Source organism: Electrona antarctica (genome assembly GCF_951216825.1).
Source record: "Electrona antarctica genome assembly, chromosome: 16".
NCBI classification, from domain to species: Eukaryota; Metazoa; Chordata; class Actinopteri; order Myctophiformes; family Myctophidae; genus Electrona; species Electrona antarctica.
This window is the reverse complement of record NC_136797.1, coordinates 31,125,089-31,144,835: the sequence shown is the minus strand read 5'-3', so window position 1 is coordinate 31,144,835 and position 19,747 is coordinate 31,125,089.

Sequence of the window (19,747 nt, the reverse complement as noted above, 5' to 3'; positions counted from 1 at the left end):
CATGCAACAAGAAAGAGGCATCCATGCATGCTGAGCCTGTGCTGTATTGGCATTCCCCCCCCCCCCTGTGACATTTCTTGTAATTGATTAGTCAAAGTCATTAGCTGGAGACTGCCCCAGTTACACAGGTGTAAACAAAGGGCTCCTCAATGAGAAACTAGGTTACACCTGGAGAACACAATCACACACATGCAGCAGAGCTATATACAAACATATTACACACTCACAACACACAACCACAAAGAGGAATAGAAGAAAACATACTCACATACATAATAAATAGGTATTGTGAGCACTGAGCCACCATGGAGAAAAAGGTGTCAGACTTGCCTGCTAGAATGTTACAGTGTAACAATGTAACATACAGTTTGTTCCTCTACATTGTTTAACAATATTTGTTCCTACATTCATTGAGATAGATTACAAGATCACCTGTACAGTTGTATTTAATTAAAGTATGTGGATTTGTTCTGTTACTTCTGTGTACTTTATTTGTATCCAACAAATTCTGGATCAAAATGTCTAATTTTCAGAAGAGTGTTTGCAGTACCTTGTTGATTAGACTACTAGAGCATCAGGCAGAGTTCAGAATGTGAAGAGATTGATGGGTAAATCAGTGAATCAATTAAACTGTTTGAGGCGAGGTAAGAGCAAGTGATTATGCAAGTTCAAAGTTTGTAGTTTTAAGTGTTACCTTTACAGAATTGTAAAACAAGACTAGAAGTCTTAAAGCTCACTTTGCTGCTATAGGCCATAGTATGACACCCCAGGGAAAGATGTGCGGTTACCAAAATCAGAAGGGTTCACCCTGCAAAATCCCCATTACATTATGAGTTATCATTCTGTGCAAAGTTGACATTTTGGCCTGAGGGTGGCGCCAGAGAAAAGGTCATGGCATCACATGGTTAGGGTTCACCCCTTGCACACAAGGTATCTCAAAATCTAATGAGCATGAGCACATTCATGCTTCCTGGAGGATGAAACATAATCATCTGAGTGAGGAAAGGTCATGTGCCACCCTCAGGATTAAATGTCACCACACCAGATATCTCACCATCTAATAGGCAGATTGCAATTTTTGGTGGCCCCATGGCCTTTGCATGCCTGCCACACTTAGTGGAAAATGTCCACAATATTATTATTGACCAGAGGGCTAGGGCTTTTACTCTTGTTTTATTTATTTATTTATTATTGTTTACCTATTGTGTAAATCTGTACCGTAGATGCAGGCCTCATTCCTTGTTTAATAGCCGGTTTGTTTTCAATCTGAGGCTCAACGGTTTTGGAGCACTGAAATGCTTAGGCCTGAATCGAAATTCAATCATCTTTCACCTCTCATATATAATATATCTCATATCAAGGCTCCAGTGCAATTCATCAAAAGTGTCCTGGTTCTCAATACCGGGATTGAAGGATTAAAATGAATAAATAAGGAGACACTATCTATATTCATTTCAGGAATGAATGATTTTCTATTAATGTTCTTATATATATAAAAAAAATAAGTAAAATACACGTCAATGAAAGTGGAGTCTTCTATATACAAAGACACATGCACGCACGCACACACACACACACACACACACACACACACACACACACACACACACACACACACACACACACACACACACACACACACACACACACACACACACACGCACACACTGTCCCTATGGATGCATGTAGTGTTATAAAAGATCTATTTTTCTATTTATGTGATTGGCTAAAAACATCACCCTGCAAAAGGGTGATTATTTATTGTTTCTCTACCTCACTAAATGAAAAGGATAAGGCAGGTAACCCCCTTGGCCAGGAAGAAAGCTTGTGCCAATAAGAATGGAACATGACTCAAAGCCTGCATGTCCATTGAATACATTGATACATTGAGCATGTTTTTTTCATTTTTATGTTAAGGCATAGCATGGCATGGCATGAATTAAAATGCATAGCCTGAACAGAGAGAGACACACACGCGCGCCCTAAAGGGCGAGGTTGCGTGCATGCATCCGCCTGGGTGACGGCAGACTGCTGGGTGAGTGCTGGCGCTTTGGCATGGGGGGGGGGGGGGGGGGGGTGGGGGCAGCGGGGGCAGTGTCTTGAGTGTACAGGGTTTGATGAAGGCCCAGGTAGGGCCGGGCCTTAATTTTCGGGCCTGTTGATAACTCTAGTTTTCGCCGGCTGCACTAATAACTTTGGGGCAGCCATTTTGAAGATGCGTGCGCATCCACTTGCACTCTATGTGCTGCTTTCAATGGCCTGCATCTCCAAATCCGCGCAATGAATGTCGTTTCTGGTGAAAACAAGGTTTTTCAATGGCCGACAGCAGGCGCTGTGATACTCGCGGTCGGGTTTTTTCACCACCGACTGAGAGAACAACAACCGGTCAAGACACCACACACAGCATTTTGGCAATGCGCGATAGATAGATTAATTAATCCTGGCGGTCAAACGGTTTTAGGTGTTTTGTTTTATATGTGTTTTGTTTATTTTTTTAATGATAGAAACAATACTATAGATTATCTCAGCCTGTCTAATTTTAAAATGTCTAGGAAATAAATATAACACCTAGCTTCTATCATTACAGCTATTGGCTATCACAACACAGGAATAGTAATGCAATTGGTATTACATGGTACAGTAAACCGGTAATGTGAACCATGCTAAAATATTTTTCTATGAAACAGACAAACTTAACTCCATATAATAATTAGCTAAGACTGTGTGTTCAATCGTACACAAAATACACTACCTTTCCTCTGAAACGTTTCCCTGATCTTCCTGTCCCATTCCTTTCACAAATGCAAAGCAAAAGAGTGCAATGGAAATTTACATTCAATAGAAATGGGTACTTTAACCTTGTATTTGACTCTCTAATGTGAACACCTTGAATTATTCAAATCATTGTTCAAAGTGTGCTCGCCAACTAAATAAATCCAAGCTCTTACTTTCATGGTGTTGCACTCCTCCAATACAGAACACTGATTTGCTTAATGCCTTGCTCCATCGCCGTGAATTATGTTGTTGAGGAATAACAAATTAACTTTTATTGTTGCATTGAGGCAAAGGACCTTGAAATACTATAGTCCTCTGACGTGAATTTATGAAACAAATTGGATTTTGCCATGTCATTGTCTTGGCGATTCTATAAATCGTTTTGAATCAGTCTGTCTGGATATTTGTCCACCATATTGCAAATGACAAACCTGAAAAACTATAACAAATTGCAGTATGTGATGTCTGACAAAGGACCCTTTCAGCCATTATAAAACACCCGGTAAACTGGGACCCAGTTGGCTTTATTGCTTTTCTAAAACGGTTACAAACATATAGCAATATTAACCTGATAAAACTTCCTAATTCCCAAAAGTAGCCCACCAAAGCGAGCCACACTTACTTACTCGGCCAGTCTCTGTGACGGGGTCGGGGGAATAGGAGGCGCTTGATGTTTTTTACGAGGCCGACCGGAGCCACACATTCACAGTCATATGAGCACGGGCGGTGCTTAGACGCAAGTCAATCAAGTGCTCCCCTTCCCCAGTTCAGCTACAGAGCTGCGGGATCAATGTAACGCAGCTGGGAATGATATAAAGTGATTGAAGGTGTGGATTATTGTGAGATTTACCATGGCAACCAGCCAATCAGAATAGAGAATATTGGGACTAACCATTTTAGAATCAATCTTTTACCATTCCTTAATTATAATATATCTTGAATTTTCTGAGCACAGCATGATCATGTCACTCTTTTTTCTTTCTTTTTTTAATAATTTTTATCCCACGATTTTGCATTTTTTTCACCCAGTGTCAATTATCTAATCTAATCCTAGGCGCTACACTTCCTCTGCCAACCTGGGGGGCAGCGGACTGACCTCATGCTTCCTTCTATGCATGAGGAGTCCAAGCTGCTTCTTTTCACCCGACAGGGGAGAGTTTCCCCAGCCGAACGTAGCACGTGGAAGGAACACGTTATTCCGACCAGTTCCTTTCCCCTCCATTAGGCGCTGGCCAGGGGGAGGTAGTTTAGAGACCAGGATTACTGCATGTGAGGGTACCTACCCTAGGGGACACGGAGAGAACATGCAAACTCCACACAGAAAGGCCCTTTCACCAACCCCGCCTCGGGTATGGGCACTGATGACGCAGAGGAGAGAACACGCCCTCAGCGCCCATGAACAGCATGATGTCACTCTTGTGTGTGGATTTCAAAACATATCTTCTGTAGACTGTTCCTAAAAATCAAGCCACTTCGGCTTGATTGATGTGGACCTTTAATATTTCTGTCTGGCAGAAAGCCCTGAAGGAAAACCTTTCCCAACTGCTGTCCGCTATACAGTTCACGCATATAGCACAAGGATGAAATGTTTCAAGGCTTCTGTATAGATAATCTTCAACAGTGGTCTTTGCAGGGGGCATGCACTTATATAGAGAGACAGCGAGATACACTACACTACAGTACCAATATTGACTTTGCTTTTCAACTTCACCTTTATTGTCACGTTAGAGGTTTACAGCTGTAAAAAGTGGGTGCAATTCTTTGTCATACAAGCTCCCATCATTTTAACTTTCAAGAAAGAGGAAGAGGGGGCACGGTGGCACAGTTGGTAGTGCTGTCGCCTCACAGCTAGAAGGTCCTGGGTTCTATTCCCGCTCGGGGCGCTGTGGGTGCATGGCGGCGTGCTTCCTCCTCCGCGTCATCAATACCCATACCTGAGGCGGGGTTGGCGAAAGGGCCTTTCTGTGTGGAGTTTGCATGTTCTCCCCGGATAGATAGGGAACCCTGTCATATAAGTGCCTCCACCGGGTGGCAGCACCACTCTCAGATTCTGGCACCCGCCCGAGTGCCCGAAGTGGAAGGGGGCTCGTTCAACTCCACCCACTCCCTGCCCACGAGGCCCGGGTGCCCGGATCAGAAGCCGTATGTTCAGAGTTCCCAAAGTCGAAGGGTCAACTCCGCCCACCTCCCACTCCCCTCCCAATAGGCCCGGGTGCCCGTGTCTGAAGCCGTATGTTCAAATGAACTGAAACTGAAGCAGTGTGCCCAAAGTTGAAAGAAGGTGGTCAAATTAACTGAAACTGAGGCAGAGTGCCCAAAGTTGAAAGAAGGTGGTCAAATGAACTGGAACTGAAGCAGTGTGCCCAAAGTTGAAAGAGGTGGTCAAATGAAAACTGAAACCGAAGCAATGGTCTAAGTGTGCCCAAAGTTGAACTGAAGCTATTGATTATCATTATAAACACCAGTAGTAGATTCATAGTTATATTGTTATTGATTATCATTATAAGCACCAGTAGTAGATTCATAGTTATATTGTTATTGATTATCATTATAAACACCAGTAGTAGATTCATAGTTATATTGTTATTGATTAGACTGACCCAAAGCATCGACCTTCAACTTTGGGCACTTTTACATGTAGGCTGACCCAAAGTTGAAACAGTTGCCAGGGGGACATCTTTGGGCCTGGGGTCCTCATCGTTGGATATGTTGTTCCCACAACCAAGAAGAGTATTTTAACCTTTACTGGAGGTCCTAGGCCCTAAAATGACCCCATGAGGAAGCGTTGACCTTTACTGAATTGCTTCAGTTTCAGGTCATTTGACCACCTAACTTCAGATTTGGGCACCCTAACATGTGGTCATTAACACTTTGATTGCTACAAGATCTCGACAGGCCTATTTGGATGTTGCTACCGTTTAACATTGCACAAAGGCCTTGTTCGGGGGCCCACAGCAAAATGTTCTCTTATAGCGAGAATCACACGCATACATCAAAAGAAAGCTGAACTTGTCCACTTCAATTTAAAAAATACATTTTGATTTTACCATGTTCCATTCTGGAGATATTGACCTTTTTGCAACACCTGCATTTGCCTGGAAGTGGTTATCTTGAACAGCGAGCAGAGTTATGGATGGTTTAAAGTCAGAGACATTGACAGGCAGATATAAAATTGAACCCAATAAATATCCTATACATCCTATACACCGAATGAAAGCCCTGAATGTGTACTTTTACGAGGAAAAGAGTAAACATTGATCCCATGTACAGTTAGACAGTAATTGGTTATTGAATGCAGCTTGTGCCCACCAGATAACTTCAGAGAAGACATGGACGTGAACTCCTCAATATTCACAAAATAAGGCCTATAGCGACATATAAATACTATATACCGTATGAAACAGAAGACTCTCTGCTTTCATAAGAAAAAAACTTCTACTGTAGTAATAATAAAAATCACACCCATGTGAAGTGAGTGGTGCAACTCTGTCCCATATTCTGTTCTCTGCTTATTCAATACAGCTCGCTATATACGGACTGAGGCAGAAAGTCATGTAAACCTTTTATTTACAGTTTGGTCTGTAAACTTCTACTGTAATAATAAAAATCACACCCCTGTGAAGTGAGCGTTGCAACTGTTCTGTACTTATTCACTACAGCTCGCTATATACGGACTGAGACAGAAAGTCATGTAAACCTTTTATTTACAGTTTGGTCTGTAAACTTCTACTGTAATAATAAAAATCACACCCCTGTGAAGTGAGCGGTGCAACTGTTCTCTACAGTTGCACCGCGCAACTGTAGAATAGGTGGAGGAAAGCCTGGTGAGGCGAGGTTAGGTGAAATTTGATTCTTTTCACACACGGGCTACATCGGCATGGGCGCATCCATTCTACACTGGTTTATACACGTAACGCGGCCCGCCCTCCTGTTTTCAGGAGGGGAGGGGTTTTTTTTTTTTTGGTTTTTTTTTCTGATCACGTGAGCGGGACTAAGCAGCAATGATAGGGCGATGGTTCTTCATTGTCCGGGTGGGTAAAAAGATGAATGAATGTATGCTATAAAAAAGTGATTGAAACGTATTGATACGTGATCCGCACCCGACGTTTGATTAATTGATAACGTATTGATACGCGATTCGCGTCGGCTGTGTTAAGTGGTGGGCCTGGGGTCATCTTAGTGGCTAGGAGGTCCAGTGAAAGGCCTACATACTCTCCCAAGATGGAGGAACAACATTTTACAATCTGGGAACCCTAGGCCTTTGTATGGCTACAGGGCGACTGGTTCAATCCTACCCCAAATCTAGGCCTAAGACGTGACACCTCAAAGTGGGGTACATTGCATCCACTGGTCAATCCAAGGGCCTACCACTCCACTCTCTTGATATGTTCTTTCCCAACTCTTGGAGAGTATGTAGGCCTTTCCCTGGACCTTCTAGCCCCTAGGACGACCCGAGGCCCACCACTTAAATACCACATGCTACGGTGCCCAAATCTGAATTTAGGTGCTCAAATGAACTCAAACTGAAGCAATTCTGTAAAGGTACAAAGTTGAAAGTTGATGATCAAATGATCTGAAGTTCAAGCTTTGCCCCTGGGGGCCCCCAAGGGCCCCGAAGGCCCAAAGAAGGACACAGTGCTCTATTGGGATGTGGGAACAACATATTAAAAGATTGGAGCACAGATCTGTCAGGAAGAAAATATGATCATAATGGCCCAAAGAATGGTGGGGGGGGGGGGGGGGGGGGGGGGGGGTGTTGGACTTATAGCCTGAAACACCATCTGTGAATCTTGAGCTGATTAAAGGCGTTTTCTTTCCTGACAGATCTGTGCTCCAATCTTTCAATATATTGTTCCCACATCTCAATAGAGGGTATGCGCATGCTTAAAGTGAATGGCACATCGAGTGGCAAATAGAGTGGCAAAGCAACATGCAAAGTGAGTTTAACATTGTTTAACGTTATTTAATGCAATCAGATAGGACTTTTTTGTTTGGATGCATGGGCTGTCAAGGCCAGAAAGTAGTTTGCCACTCAGTAGGCATTCCTGCATAACTTCCGGGTTTGATGATGATGTCACACGCATACCCTCTATAGAGCACTGTGTCCTTTTTTGGGCCTTCTGGGCCCCCAGGGGAAAAGCTTCAAATTCAGTTCATTTGAGCATCAACCTTCAACTTTTGGCAATTTTACATGTAGACTGACCCAAAGCATCAACCTTCAACTTTGGGCACTTTTGCATGTAGACTGACCCAAAGTTGAAAGTTGATGATCAAATGATCTGAAGTTGAAGCTTCGCCCCTGGGGGCCCCTAAGGGCCCAGAAGGCCCAAAGAAGGACACAGTGCTCTATTGGGATGTGGGAACAACATATTGAAAGATTGGAGCACAGATCTGTCAGGAAAAAAATATGATCCTAATGGCCCAAAGAATGGGGGAGGGTATTGGACGTATAGCCTGAAACACCATCTGTGAATCTTGGGCTGATTAAAGACGTTTTTTTTCCTGACAGATCTGCGCTCCAATCTTGCAATATATTTGTTTAGTTGCCTGAACGACCAAGGCTCCAAGAATCGACAGTCCAAGAATGTAGATCTTTGTTGGTATTTTATTTACCTCAAAACACAGAGTGAACGACCCATGCTGGATTTGACTGTGCAGGCAAAAACAATACTTATCGACAATACACTTTCAAATAACAGAAAGTAAGAAATGAACACTTGACAACTAAACTAAGGAAAAACAACAAACCAAGAACTTAATAAACTGAAACAGGCTATGCCTTCCTGGAAGGCCCTGGCAGCTCTCCCTTGGAGTTGTCTACTTTGTTAGTCTCAAGCAACACTGATCATTTTCCACTCAGGCTCCTCCCCCAAACATTTCCACAAGCCTCCCTTATATACCAGGTGAGACCCACCCACAATGATTAGTAATTGGACCAATCTACTCAAACAAGGTAAACCATGACCCATGAGTTAGACCAACTATACAATTACACATTTCCTTCATAGAGTCTGAATGTTTTCCAAGGCATCAAATCAAACACAAAACAATTAAGATAGCATTAGGCAACACATAAGTATATGATGCTACACATAGCCACACCTCCAAGGAGCTTGATGACAGTCAATTCATGAAAGCAGCTGTGCAGTGTGCATTTGTAATGTTCCGTTTTACATTGTGGAGTCTTCTAGTGTCTATAGGGCACGGGTTGCCCCGTGACAATATTGTTCCCACATCTCAATAGAGCACTGTGTCCTTTTTCGGGCCTTCTGGGCCCTTAGGGGCCCCCAGGGGCAAAGCTTCAAATTCAGTTCATTTGAGCATCAACCTTCAACTTTGGGCACTCTTACACTATTGCTTCAGTGTCAGTTCATTTGACCACCTTCTTTCAACTTTGGGCACATGGACCACACAGCTTCAACTTCAGGCATCCGGGCCTTACCGGCTTCAGATTTGGGCAAGAGGAAGTGGGCGGAGTTATGAGAACCCTTCAACTTTGGGCACTAGGACCATACAGCTTCAGATTCAGGTATCCGGGCCTTGGTTTGGGCACTGGGCGGGGCTTCGGGTGGGGCTTCGGGCACCGGGCGGTGCCCGAAGGGGAAGCGGGGCATGTGACGTGAGTGCCCCTAGCTGTACAGCTGGAGTTTTAAAAAAAAAAAAGAAAGAGGAAGAGAGGCCTATAGAATAACGGGGCAGATATGTAAATTACAGTATGCATAGGTGCATGGTTAAATACAGTAACTTACCTACACATGATGATGTTCTATTCCATATAATGAAGTTAAGTAGGTGAGTGTTTTGACAAACAAGTGCTGCCCCAATTGTATTGGAACTAGAATTTTGCCACCCTTCGGGCGGCTCAACTCTATAGTTGCGTTTCCCCGTAGTGTGGCCGACGCTTATCGTCTCCACCAAGCCGAAGGCATGGGGAGAGAGTATGTTTTGCCCTCTGTCCGTCCGTCCGTCCGTCCGTGTGTGTGTGTGTGTGTGTGTGTCCGTCCGTCTGTTAACAACTAATCTCCGGCACTATTAACCCGGTCAGTGACAAATTTTACATGCACACGAATCACGATGCCAACAATGAACCTCTGCCTAAAACTTTCCACAATGGTGTGTTATAGCGCCACCAGGAGGCCAACTCCAGATTCTGGAGCTTGGCACCCGTGACAGTTACTGTCACGCGTGCCAAGCTGCCTTTCTCTTGTACTTACTGTATTGTTTCCCACCACGGAGTAACCTCGCGTCTCGGAGGACTGTCTCGGAGTCTGGTGAGACCATGGGGGCTAGACGGGTAGTGTCGGTAGGCCAATCAGAGGCAGGCGGGGCGTTACCATGTCTATGCTCGGACGTAGAATAGATATACGCGGCCAATTAGAGGCAGGCGGGTCGTTACCATGTCTATGCTCGGACGTAAAATAGACAATGTGTACATTTATGTGCATCTGCCACATCCTCCTCAGATGAGATGTATGTGCTTCTCTTTATTCATATCTTAGGCTAATTGTTGTTTCTTAGTTTCTCCAACTATACTGTCACGCAAATCTAAACAAAGTTCACATGAACAAAATATACCTGGAGATAAAGTTTTGAAGACAACGGATATGACAATGAACTCTCAGTACCTCTGTGGCGGGTTTCAAATTAGATTAGAATACATCATTGACAACTGCTTTGGCTTTGCAGGGGGACCATTATAGTAGTTGAAGTTGAAATCTAGCAAAGCATAGGCATACATGGGCAACTGGCGGCCCCCACCTTCACTTAATGTGGCCCTCAGGTTAATATCCAAATATTGATTGATTTCAGCTGTTACAATTCCAAACATGCAACCATGACCCGCTTTAATTACTTCAGTCTATATATGTAGCTTAATTACTAGTATTAAAATGTTGCCCACAGCAATGGTGCTATTTAACTGAACATTAGTGAGGACTACTTTATCTGAACACTAGTGAAGATAAGTTGAACAGTGGTGAAGTGGTCCTTTAACATAACTATGTATAACTAAATGCATTTGAAATTGTATAAAAATGCTACATTTCAGCATTCCAATTCAAAAATAGCAAAAAAATAATGCAGAATTTCAATTCAAATATAGCAAAAATAGCCGATCTACAAGCACGGTTTGAGCTTGTAATTCGGCTATTTTTGCTACGACAGAAATATGCAATGTGGATAGGGGTTCACATAAGGTTCACAAAGCTTATCCTTCATTGAGGTATGATCAATACTGTAGGTAGGTGCTCGTAACAAAATGAAATAGAGAACATTCATCCAACTTAAAAGCTGACTAATTCATTTCCACTCTCGTTCCTTTGTTCAGCATGAAAAGAGTTGCTACTTTATCCCCTCACGCCTTTTTTCTAGATCAACTGGAAATGGAGCCAAACGGAAACAATCCATTTAACCCATAATAAAGGGAATCATTGCCAGGATTTCAATCATATACGATATGTATGATCAGTAGCCTGCAGATTGCTGCCTTTTGTCCTTTTCACCCACAGTTTTCAACTTCACTTCTCACATTTTGCAACATTTCATTTACTGGACATGTAACCTTTCACTAAGAAATAGTGTGCGGTAGTCCATTATTTATGGTCTGTGATGGAAAGTGCAACCAGGTAGGCTACTCCATAAGGAAAGTGTAATCAGGTAACATAATTGGTCAGCTACAGTAGCACTTGTCTTGTACCCTTAAAATAAAACATCACCCTCAGCTTGGAGTTGGCAAGAAATAAAGAAAACAAGCAATCAACCACATTCTTCTGCTTTCAGTGTCAAGGTTGGGATATGCATTATGTTTATGTACCTTTCACTTGAGTCGAGGAGAAGGGAGTGAGGTGCAGGAGGTCAAAAGAGGGAGGTGGAGGGGGAGGAATGAGAATGAAGCAAGCTGGTACAGATGTTGGAACAAGGAGGGGGCAGAGGTTATTGGAGAACCTCAACAACCTCTTTCATCTGGCCATGGAGCATTCGTGGCCTTTGCTCATCAGCATGCCTCCAACCCTAATTTGCAATTCTTGACATGGCCCACCCACATGCTCTGACAACTAAACTGTAAAATACTTGCCTTAAAGCTGCAATCCAGAACTTATTTTGAATGCATAAAACATTTATTAACACATCAATATACAATACACAATACACAATACATCTGCAGTGGTTTGGAGGTGTTCTATCTACACTTACTTTGAGAAATGTAGACGCTGGTCAGTGGTGGAAAGTAACTAAATAAATGTACGCAAGTACTGTACTTGAGTACAATTTTGAGGTATTTGTACTTTACTTGAGTATTTCTAATTTCCAATACTTTTACTTCTACTCCACTACAAGCTCACAATGCGTTTCAAAATAGTTGTATACGTTTGAAAACTTGCGGGAAATGGGACCTTCTGCAAAGTTAGTACTTCTACTTTTTGTACTTTAAATTAAGTAAATTTTGATACCGACACTTAGGTACTTTCACCCAAGTACATTTGGAATTCCACACTTTTACTTGTAACGCTGTTTAACGGAGTACTTTTATATTGCAGTATTGATACTTTTACTTAAGTAAGAATTGTGAGTACTTTTTCCACCACTGCTGCTGGCGTAGTAGTACTGCCTGAAGCACAATATCGCCACTGCCCTTGTGGGGATTCCCTCGTGGCAGAGCAGTAGAGATTTGGTCTCCCAAGCAGGATACCATCGTTCCGAGTTCCAGGCAATGCATTAATAAACGTACACATTGCAGCTTTAAAGCTAATTAGACGGACACAGAATGCATTGCAATAGGAACTGATCGTTAGTCTGAGCTCAAAGTGTTTCTTTTTGGTCTCAGTGAAACATCATCAGAGGAGGATGTCCTAAAATCAATATACAGTATATCTATCATGATAAACAAGTTTATACTTGCAGCACAAGGTTAAATTGGAGGGTTGTGGAGGTAATATAAATGTAATGAAATTCCATAAATGCATATTTCCAACTGGCCAAGTAGCTACACCGTGACCTTGTCATTGCCAATTACTGATGTGTATGGGGTTATCTAATAGGGTCATAGACCCTGTTTTTGCTGTATGAAACTGAATTTTAATGTACCACATTGCTATATACTTGCTTAATGATATTGCAGGAGGATGTTCTGATTACAAGGAATGTTTCAATCAAGTGAACCATCTGTGTGGTATTGCATTTATTATTATATATATTTTTTGCACAATTACAACACAGCACTTAAACCTCCATGCTTGTACATTGTGTGCGTACGTGCGTGCGTGCGTGCGTGCGTGCCTCACGCAGCGTATACTCCCCACAAACTATCTCCAGTGAGTAACCCTGTGCATTTTTTAGTTATTGCTATCACCAATTTGGCATTGCAGCTATAGTGTGACCCCATCACAAGGTGGTCTATTATAGTGCTTTTGAGATTTTCTTGCAGAATACAGAATATATTGCAATTATTAATGTTATTATATATCTATAAATGCACCAAGTCTCTGTGTGTGCGTACGTCTGTAATCCACGTAACTCGAGAACCGTTTGCCCCTCCGACTTCAAATTCCACACACGCGTTCCACAGTTCAGTGCCCGGTGTCGAGTCATTCGGATAGCCGGCCCGATCGATCTATCCATCCATCCATCCATCCATCCATCATCCTAGAGCAGTGGTTTTCAACCAGTGGTCCTTGAGGGGATTCCAGGTGGTCCCCAGCTGAGAGTTAGTAACCAAATGGACCCTTATAGATATTTAACTCTTGAGAGTGTAAAAGGAAAAAACATCTGCATTAATTAATTCACAAGAAGTCTTCACAATTAGAGAATGTAGGAGAATTGTAATTTTGTTCAACATTTGCCTGTTATCTCTCCCAACATCAATGCAGCATGGACAAAATCTTATCCAACGACAAGAAAATATTCAATGTTTTGGGTTTGACTAAAACTACATCTACATCTGAGCAAATGGTGGTCCATGGCTCAAACATCGAATATATAATGGAACTTGTTACAAAAAGGGTTGAAAAAAACTGTCCTAGAGTGAGGTATTATTAAAAACAAGTAGGCCTAAGCCAATTAGTGACAGCAACATTAACCATATTGAGACCCGAGGACCCAATTCTACAAAAGGTCTTCTAAATCCTAACAGTTTTCTGAAAAACCTAGTGTTTCTCAAACTTTTGTGACCAGATTTGACTGAGAGCCTGCCATCCCGCAAATTCCAGCTTTTCACTAGAGGAGAAAAACTTGTTTTTTTCTCCAAAATGAGTTAATAGCACAGGCAGACTCTTCACATACTAGAGCATGTCTGAAAAAAGTGTTGACATGTAAATATGAAATAAATGCTTAAACATGTAGCTAGGTGTAATGTTAAGAGACCACAGAAGTGAACCTTTCAAGCCTGTTTTCTCAACTCGCTGTTTTCTGCAAGACATTACTCTATAAGCCATAGGCCTATCTCCAAAATTGGTGGGTCAAACTGAACAACCAATTTGAAAGTCAATTTGAAGCTATGATATTCCCTGCTTTCATATGACATGGAAAAACGAAAATTCCAAAAAATCCAATGGCAGTCCCTCAGTCATATTTGGTCACATTTCATGTCAAGGACCCCAAATATATGTATTTGGCCGCCGGACCCTCATCTGAAAATATGTTGTTCCACGGACCCCCTAGAAGCGAATATTTGAGCTTGTAGATCTGCTATATTTCAACAGCTAAAGTTTAAAATAATGATTAAAGTGGTTAAAAGTTATAAGGTGACACAGATCCGTCCTCAGGTCTAAATGGGTTAGCCATATTGCTAGATCTGTAGAAATATTTCACAGAGGAAAATGGTTACCCAATAGATACCATTCCAAAATGTTACTGTATCTACTTTGATCCACATTTAAGTCAAGCCCTATCTTGACAGCTGTCATTGTAGAAAAGTTCAGCCGCGGAACCCTCCCTTGTATAATTTTGTTACCTCCAAAAGACTGACATGGATAAACCAATTCACTGAGAAAATGAGGAGGGAAGACAAAAGTCACGTTATGTCTCCTATCAGTGTAAACAGTCTTAAAGGATTCCATCACAAGCCAGAGACTGTGGGCATAGGCTCTGGGATAACAATCAACTGTTTAAGGACATAATCCCAGAGATGGATGGCTTCACCGCTATATTCATTTACGGATGCTGATCTGTTAGCCATGTTTGTCTTTGATCACACAGAGTGGTTGAATCTGATAAAGAACACTTGAGCAATATCTTTGTAGGGGTAAAATGTCCACTATACGCTGAGGAAGACCCGTTAGGTGAAATTAAGGGACATTTACAGTGGCTGTTTTCTCAGTTTCGTAAAACGTCTAGCGGGCAATGTAAACAAGTTTGGCCTCATGCCCCTCAAGGCCACTGCAGTGGCCGTGATGCCCCAGCTGATTTCACAGTTTTGTCCGCTCTCTGCCTCTGTCCCGTAAATATACCACAAATATGTAATATGTGGTTTTAGATATTTTAGATTTGACACTTACTTCCTGGACTACACATTGTCTCAGTAAGACAGCCCTCTCCCCCTATCCACAAGGAGAGCAGTGCACCAAAGCATTATGGGAATTATAGTCCAGGAAGGAAGTGAGCCCAGACATCATGGACAGTACACTGCTAAAATCAAAAATATCTAAAACCACATATAACACACATAAAGACCCCAGGAAAGTGTTCTAAATTGTTCTAAGTTTTCAGGTCCACCTGAACTGAAGCCCACCCACATAAGCTGTTGTTGTATGATAAAGGTCCCCCTCCCCACCCCACCCCTAATACGAATTGACCGCTACAATAACCGTAGAAAATACATCATGAATAAATACTGAAACCACATATAATCACTAAAGGACAACTTTAGTTTTTTTCAACCAAGGTTCATGTTTTAGGTTGTTATTAGAGAAAGTAAAAGATGAGTGTTAATTTTTTTTCATTTGCTGCTTTCTTTCGTTTGAGTGATTTCAGCTATTTTTGACAGGGGGCAGGGGCATTCGAACATGGTCCTAGTGATTATTTACTATAGTCCTACTAGACCCCAAGAAATTATATCTGGCCACAAAAGATCACGGGATCTATTGAATGGGACAAACTGACATATTGAGCCTGCTACGACACAGTATGGCATCCCCCTAGTACCTCTACATTCACATTCAGATCCTGTGATCTTTTGTGGCCAGATGTAATTTCCTGGGGTCTAGTTGTACATATTAATAAAGAAATCGCCGTAAAACGTATTTAGCCCCATGTTCGAATGCCCTGTCAAAAATAGCCAAAATTGCTAAAACTTAAAAAAGCAGCAAATGAAAGAAAATGTACACTCACTTTTTACTTTGTCTAATAACAGCCTAAAACCATGGTTGAAAAAAACTAAAGTTGTCCTTTAAGGAAAGTTTATGCATGTACTATGTGTGTACATGTACATGTGTACTACTGTATGTAAACTCTTAATTTCCATTTTCCAGCCATTCAGTTGGGGGGGGGGGGAATGTTTATTTAATTAAAATTTGTAATAATCTGGGGAACCCTCAAAATAATTTGGCGGCCCCCAGGTTGAGAACCCCTGTATTAGAGCAATGTTAACTGCAAGGACACATACAAAACAGAAAAGGTGCAAAAATCACGGAACTCCATCTTTAAATCTTGGTTCTCTGAACCTGTCTGTCATTTTGTCTCTCTCTCCTGCCAGGGCTAGAACTTGGCTTTTCTCCCGGCCACTATTAACTGTGACAAGACCCCATTCTGTGTAGTGATGAGCTCCTCGGCCAAACTAGTGTTCGCAAATTGCAACAAAGGCGAAAAACGATGAGGCCAATTTTAGAATTTAGAGATACGACAGCCGTATATCAGGCGGCCTGTGGACGTTGGAGAAACATAAATGGCAATAGATTTAGTGAAAGAGCTTCTATGTTTCTATATGATGCTCTGTCAGCTTGACTCATGGGATCTCTCTGATGAGCCTCATATATCACCACAGGAATGACTTTAAAATGTTTGAGAAAATAAAGGGACAGGGGCCCTGGGGAGAGGAGGGGGACGCAAACTGATTTCCATCATGAGTGGTTCACAGCATGACATATGATGAAGATTAACTACGTTGGAGATATAGCAGCAGGACCCTGATTCACCCTGGGCAAAGTAGTCTGCTATCAGGCAATGGTATTCTGCTACATTTTTATGCCCAACATCTGTTTGACAAAACATGTTGCTGGATACAGCTATGTAGATAAAAGGACTGTCAGCGTTAACGTGTTAACGCATTGGGATTTATTTAAATGCATATACTGCACATTTGAACACCATAAATCACATATGTCTCCCTTGAACAGCTCCTTGTGGGCTTTCTGGTGACCTGTAGTTTCTGTACAACCTAGTTGTGAAAACAAATAGGAGTAGTAAAGGCAGAATAAAATGGTGTACTGGTGGAAAAGAAAGGTGCATTGTTTAACCACTTCAGACCTGTATACTTTGCCATATAGCATAGCAAAAATAGTTGATCTACATGAAACACAATTAAAGCAACAATTCAATTTATGACGACTGGATATGAACATTTATACCTGGTGTTGGCCAGATGGCCCATAGAATAAATCAGTTGTTCTCAACCAGTATGGGTCCATTTGTTTTCATTTTACACTCTCAAGAGTTAAATTATTGTTAAGAATCTGCCATACAGGTCCATTTGATTTTACACTCTCAAGAGTTAAACATCAACAACATTACTTACAAGAAGTCTACACAGAATGTAGAAGAAGAATTGTTATTTTGATCAAAGCAAAGCAAAGCAAAGTTACTATATTTACCCAGGGTAACTGGACTAAGCATCAGATACTTGTTTACAGCCAGGCCCTGCTCATAGAACATTTCATGGTAGTGGTTCAATGCCTTGCTCAAGGGCACTTCAGCGGTGGTAATTTTAACGTGCCGGTCCGGGGATACGAACTGGCGACCTTCCGGTATCAAGACCGCTCCGCAAACCGTTCGGCCACCGCTGCCACAACGTTTGCCCGTCTCTCCTAATGGTACCACATCATGTTTTACTGTGTTACATCATGTGTTACAGTGTTATTGTATGCAGGCTTAGCGATCATTGTATGATATTCTGTACCCGCAAAAAACTAAAACTAAAGACCGGCTGTAACAAAACAGTCATATCTAGGGACCTCAAAACCAACTCTAGCGAGGCCTTTAACCTTGAACTGGAGAATCTGGATTGGTCCAATGAGCTCAGGAGCTAACTAGTCGAAGAATCATGGCTTGGCTTCAAAACCAAATTTACATCAGTACTAAACAACATGGCTCCCTTGAGAACCATCAGGGTCAAAACCAGCTCGGAGCCATGGATGCATCCGGACATACTGACTGCAATGAAAGCCAGAGACAAAAAATGCTCTGAATTCCTAAAATGTAAGTCAAAGCTCGCCAAGCTCAGCTGGGAAACCTAAAATCCCAACGAAACAAGCAAAGAAACATTGTAACTCCCATGACGAAATCTGCAAAAATAAACTTTATCGATGATAAAGCCGAGGAAAACAAACACAATCCTCTGGAGCTCTGGAAGCTATTCAACAACCTGGTTTTCAGAAACTGAAAACCAGGTTTTCAAACATCAAATCGAGCGACACTCATCACTGACAAGCTTGATGTGGCAAACTACTTAAACATATTCTTTACAAACATAGCAACAACTCTGGCTAACAAACTGCCCTCCCACTCTGGCGTTTTGGTGTAGAGCACATCAAAGCTTTCTACAAAAACCTAGGTGTTTGTAAACTGGTGCCCTGCAAGCCAACAAGGCCACTGGCCATGACAATATTCCCTCCAAATTTCACAGAGGCTCAGCCATCTCTATAGCTCCAATCTTCACCCACATAATAAACCTTGCAATCAAACAGGGACAGGTCCCTCAAGATTTCAAACTTGCCAAAGTAATAGAAATAGGGCGGTAGTTGCCCGGGTCTAATTTTCTCCCTTTCTTGTGCAGGGGGGCTGCACAAGAAAGGGAGCAAATTAGACCCGGGCAACTACCGCCCTATTTCTATTCTTAGCTCCATCTCGAAAGTAACACGTGGTGGATGCTGGCAAATACTGCGGCATGGTCACGCTGGACATCCAAAAGGCTTTCGACACCATTCCATAAACCACTCAATACTGCTTAATAAGCTAAAAGCAATTGGTTTATCAGTGAGCTGGATGCAATCCTACCTGGAGGTGAGAGAACAGATGGTGGAGGTGAACGGAACACTGCCCGCCCCCCTCCCAGTGAGCTGTGGAGGGGGGCTTAGTATGCTTCCACACGGAAGCATACTAGGGACTTTACTGTTCCTATTATGTAAACGACATGACATCAGCTTGTGACTGCAACTTGTTCCTGTTCGCAGATGACTCGGCACTGCTGGTCTCAGACAGGAACAAACTGCAGGTTGAAAAGGCCCTCAGCTCTGAACTCGGTAGAATCTCAACGTGGCTCGCTGATAACAAACTATTGTTACACGTGGGAAAAACTGAATCCATTCTCTTTGGATCAAATAGTAATCTCATAAAGGCAGATGGCTTCTTGGTTAGAGTGGGTGACAATATTATCACACGTAAAGATGAAATTACCTACCTAGGTTTCCATCCTGGAGGAAAATCTTTCAGGGCCACCAACGTAATCAAAAAAGTCAACCAAAGAACAAGATTCCTGTACAGGATCTCCTCACTGGTCAACAAAAACACCTTTATTTTTTTTCATCTTGTAATTTTTATCCCACGATTTTGTAACCCATTTTTTCACCCCTGTGTCAATTATCTAATGTGATCCTGGGCTCTACACACCCTCCGCCAACCTAGTCCCCATATATGGGGGACATGGGGAGAGCAACGGACTTGAACTCATGCTTCCTTCATGCCTGAGTGTCCAAGTTGCTCCTTTACACCTGACAGGGGGGAGTTTCCCTGGTTGGACGTAGCGCGTGGAAGAAACACGTTATTC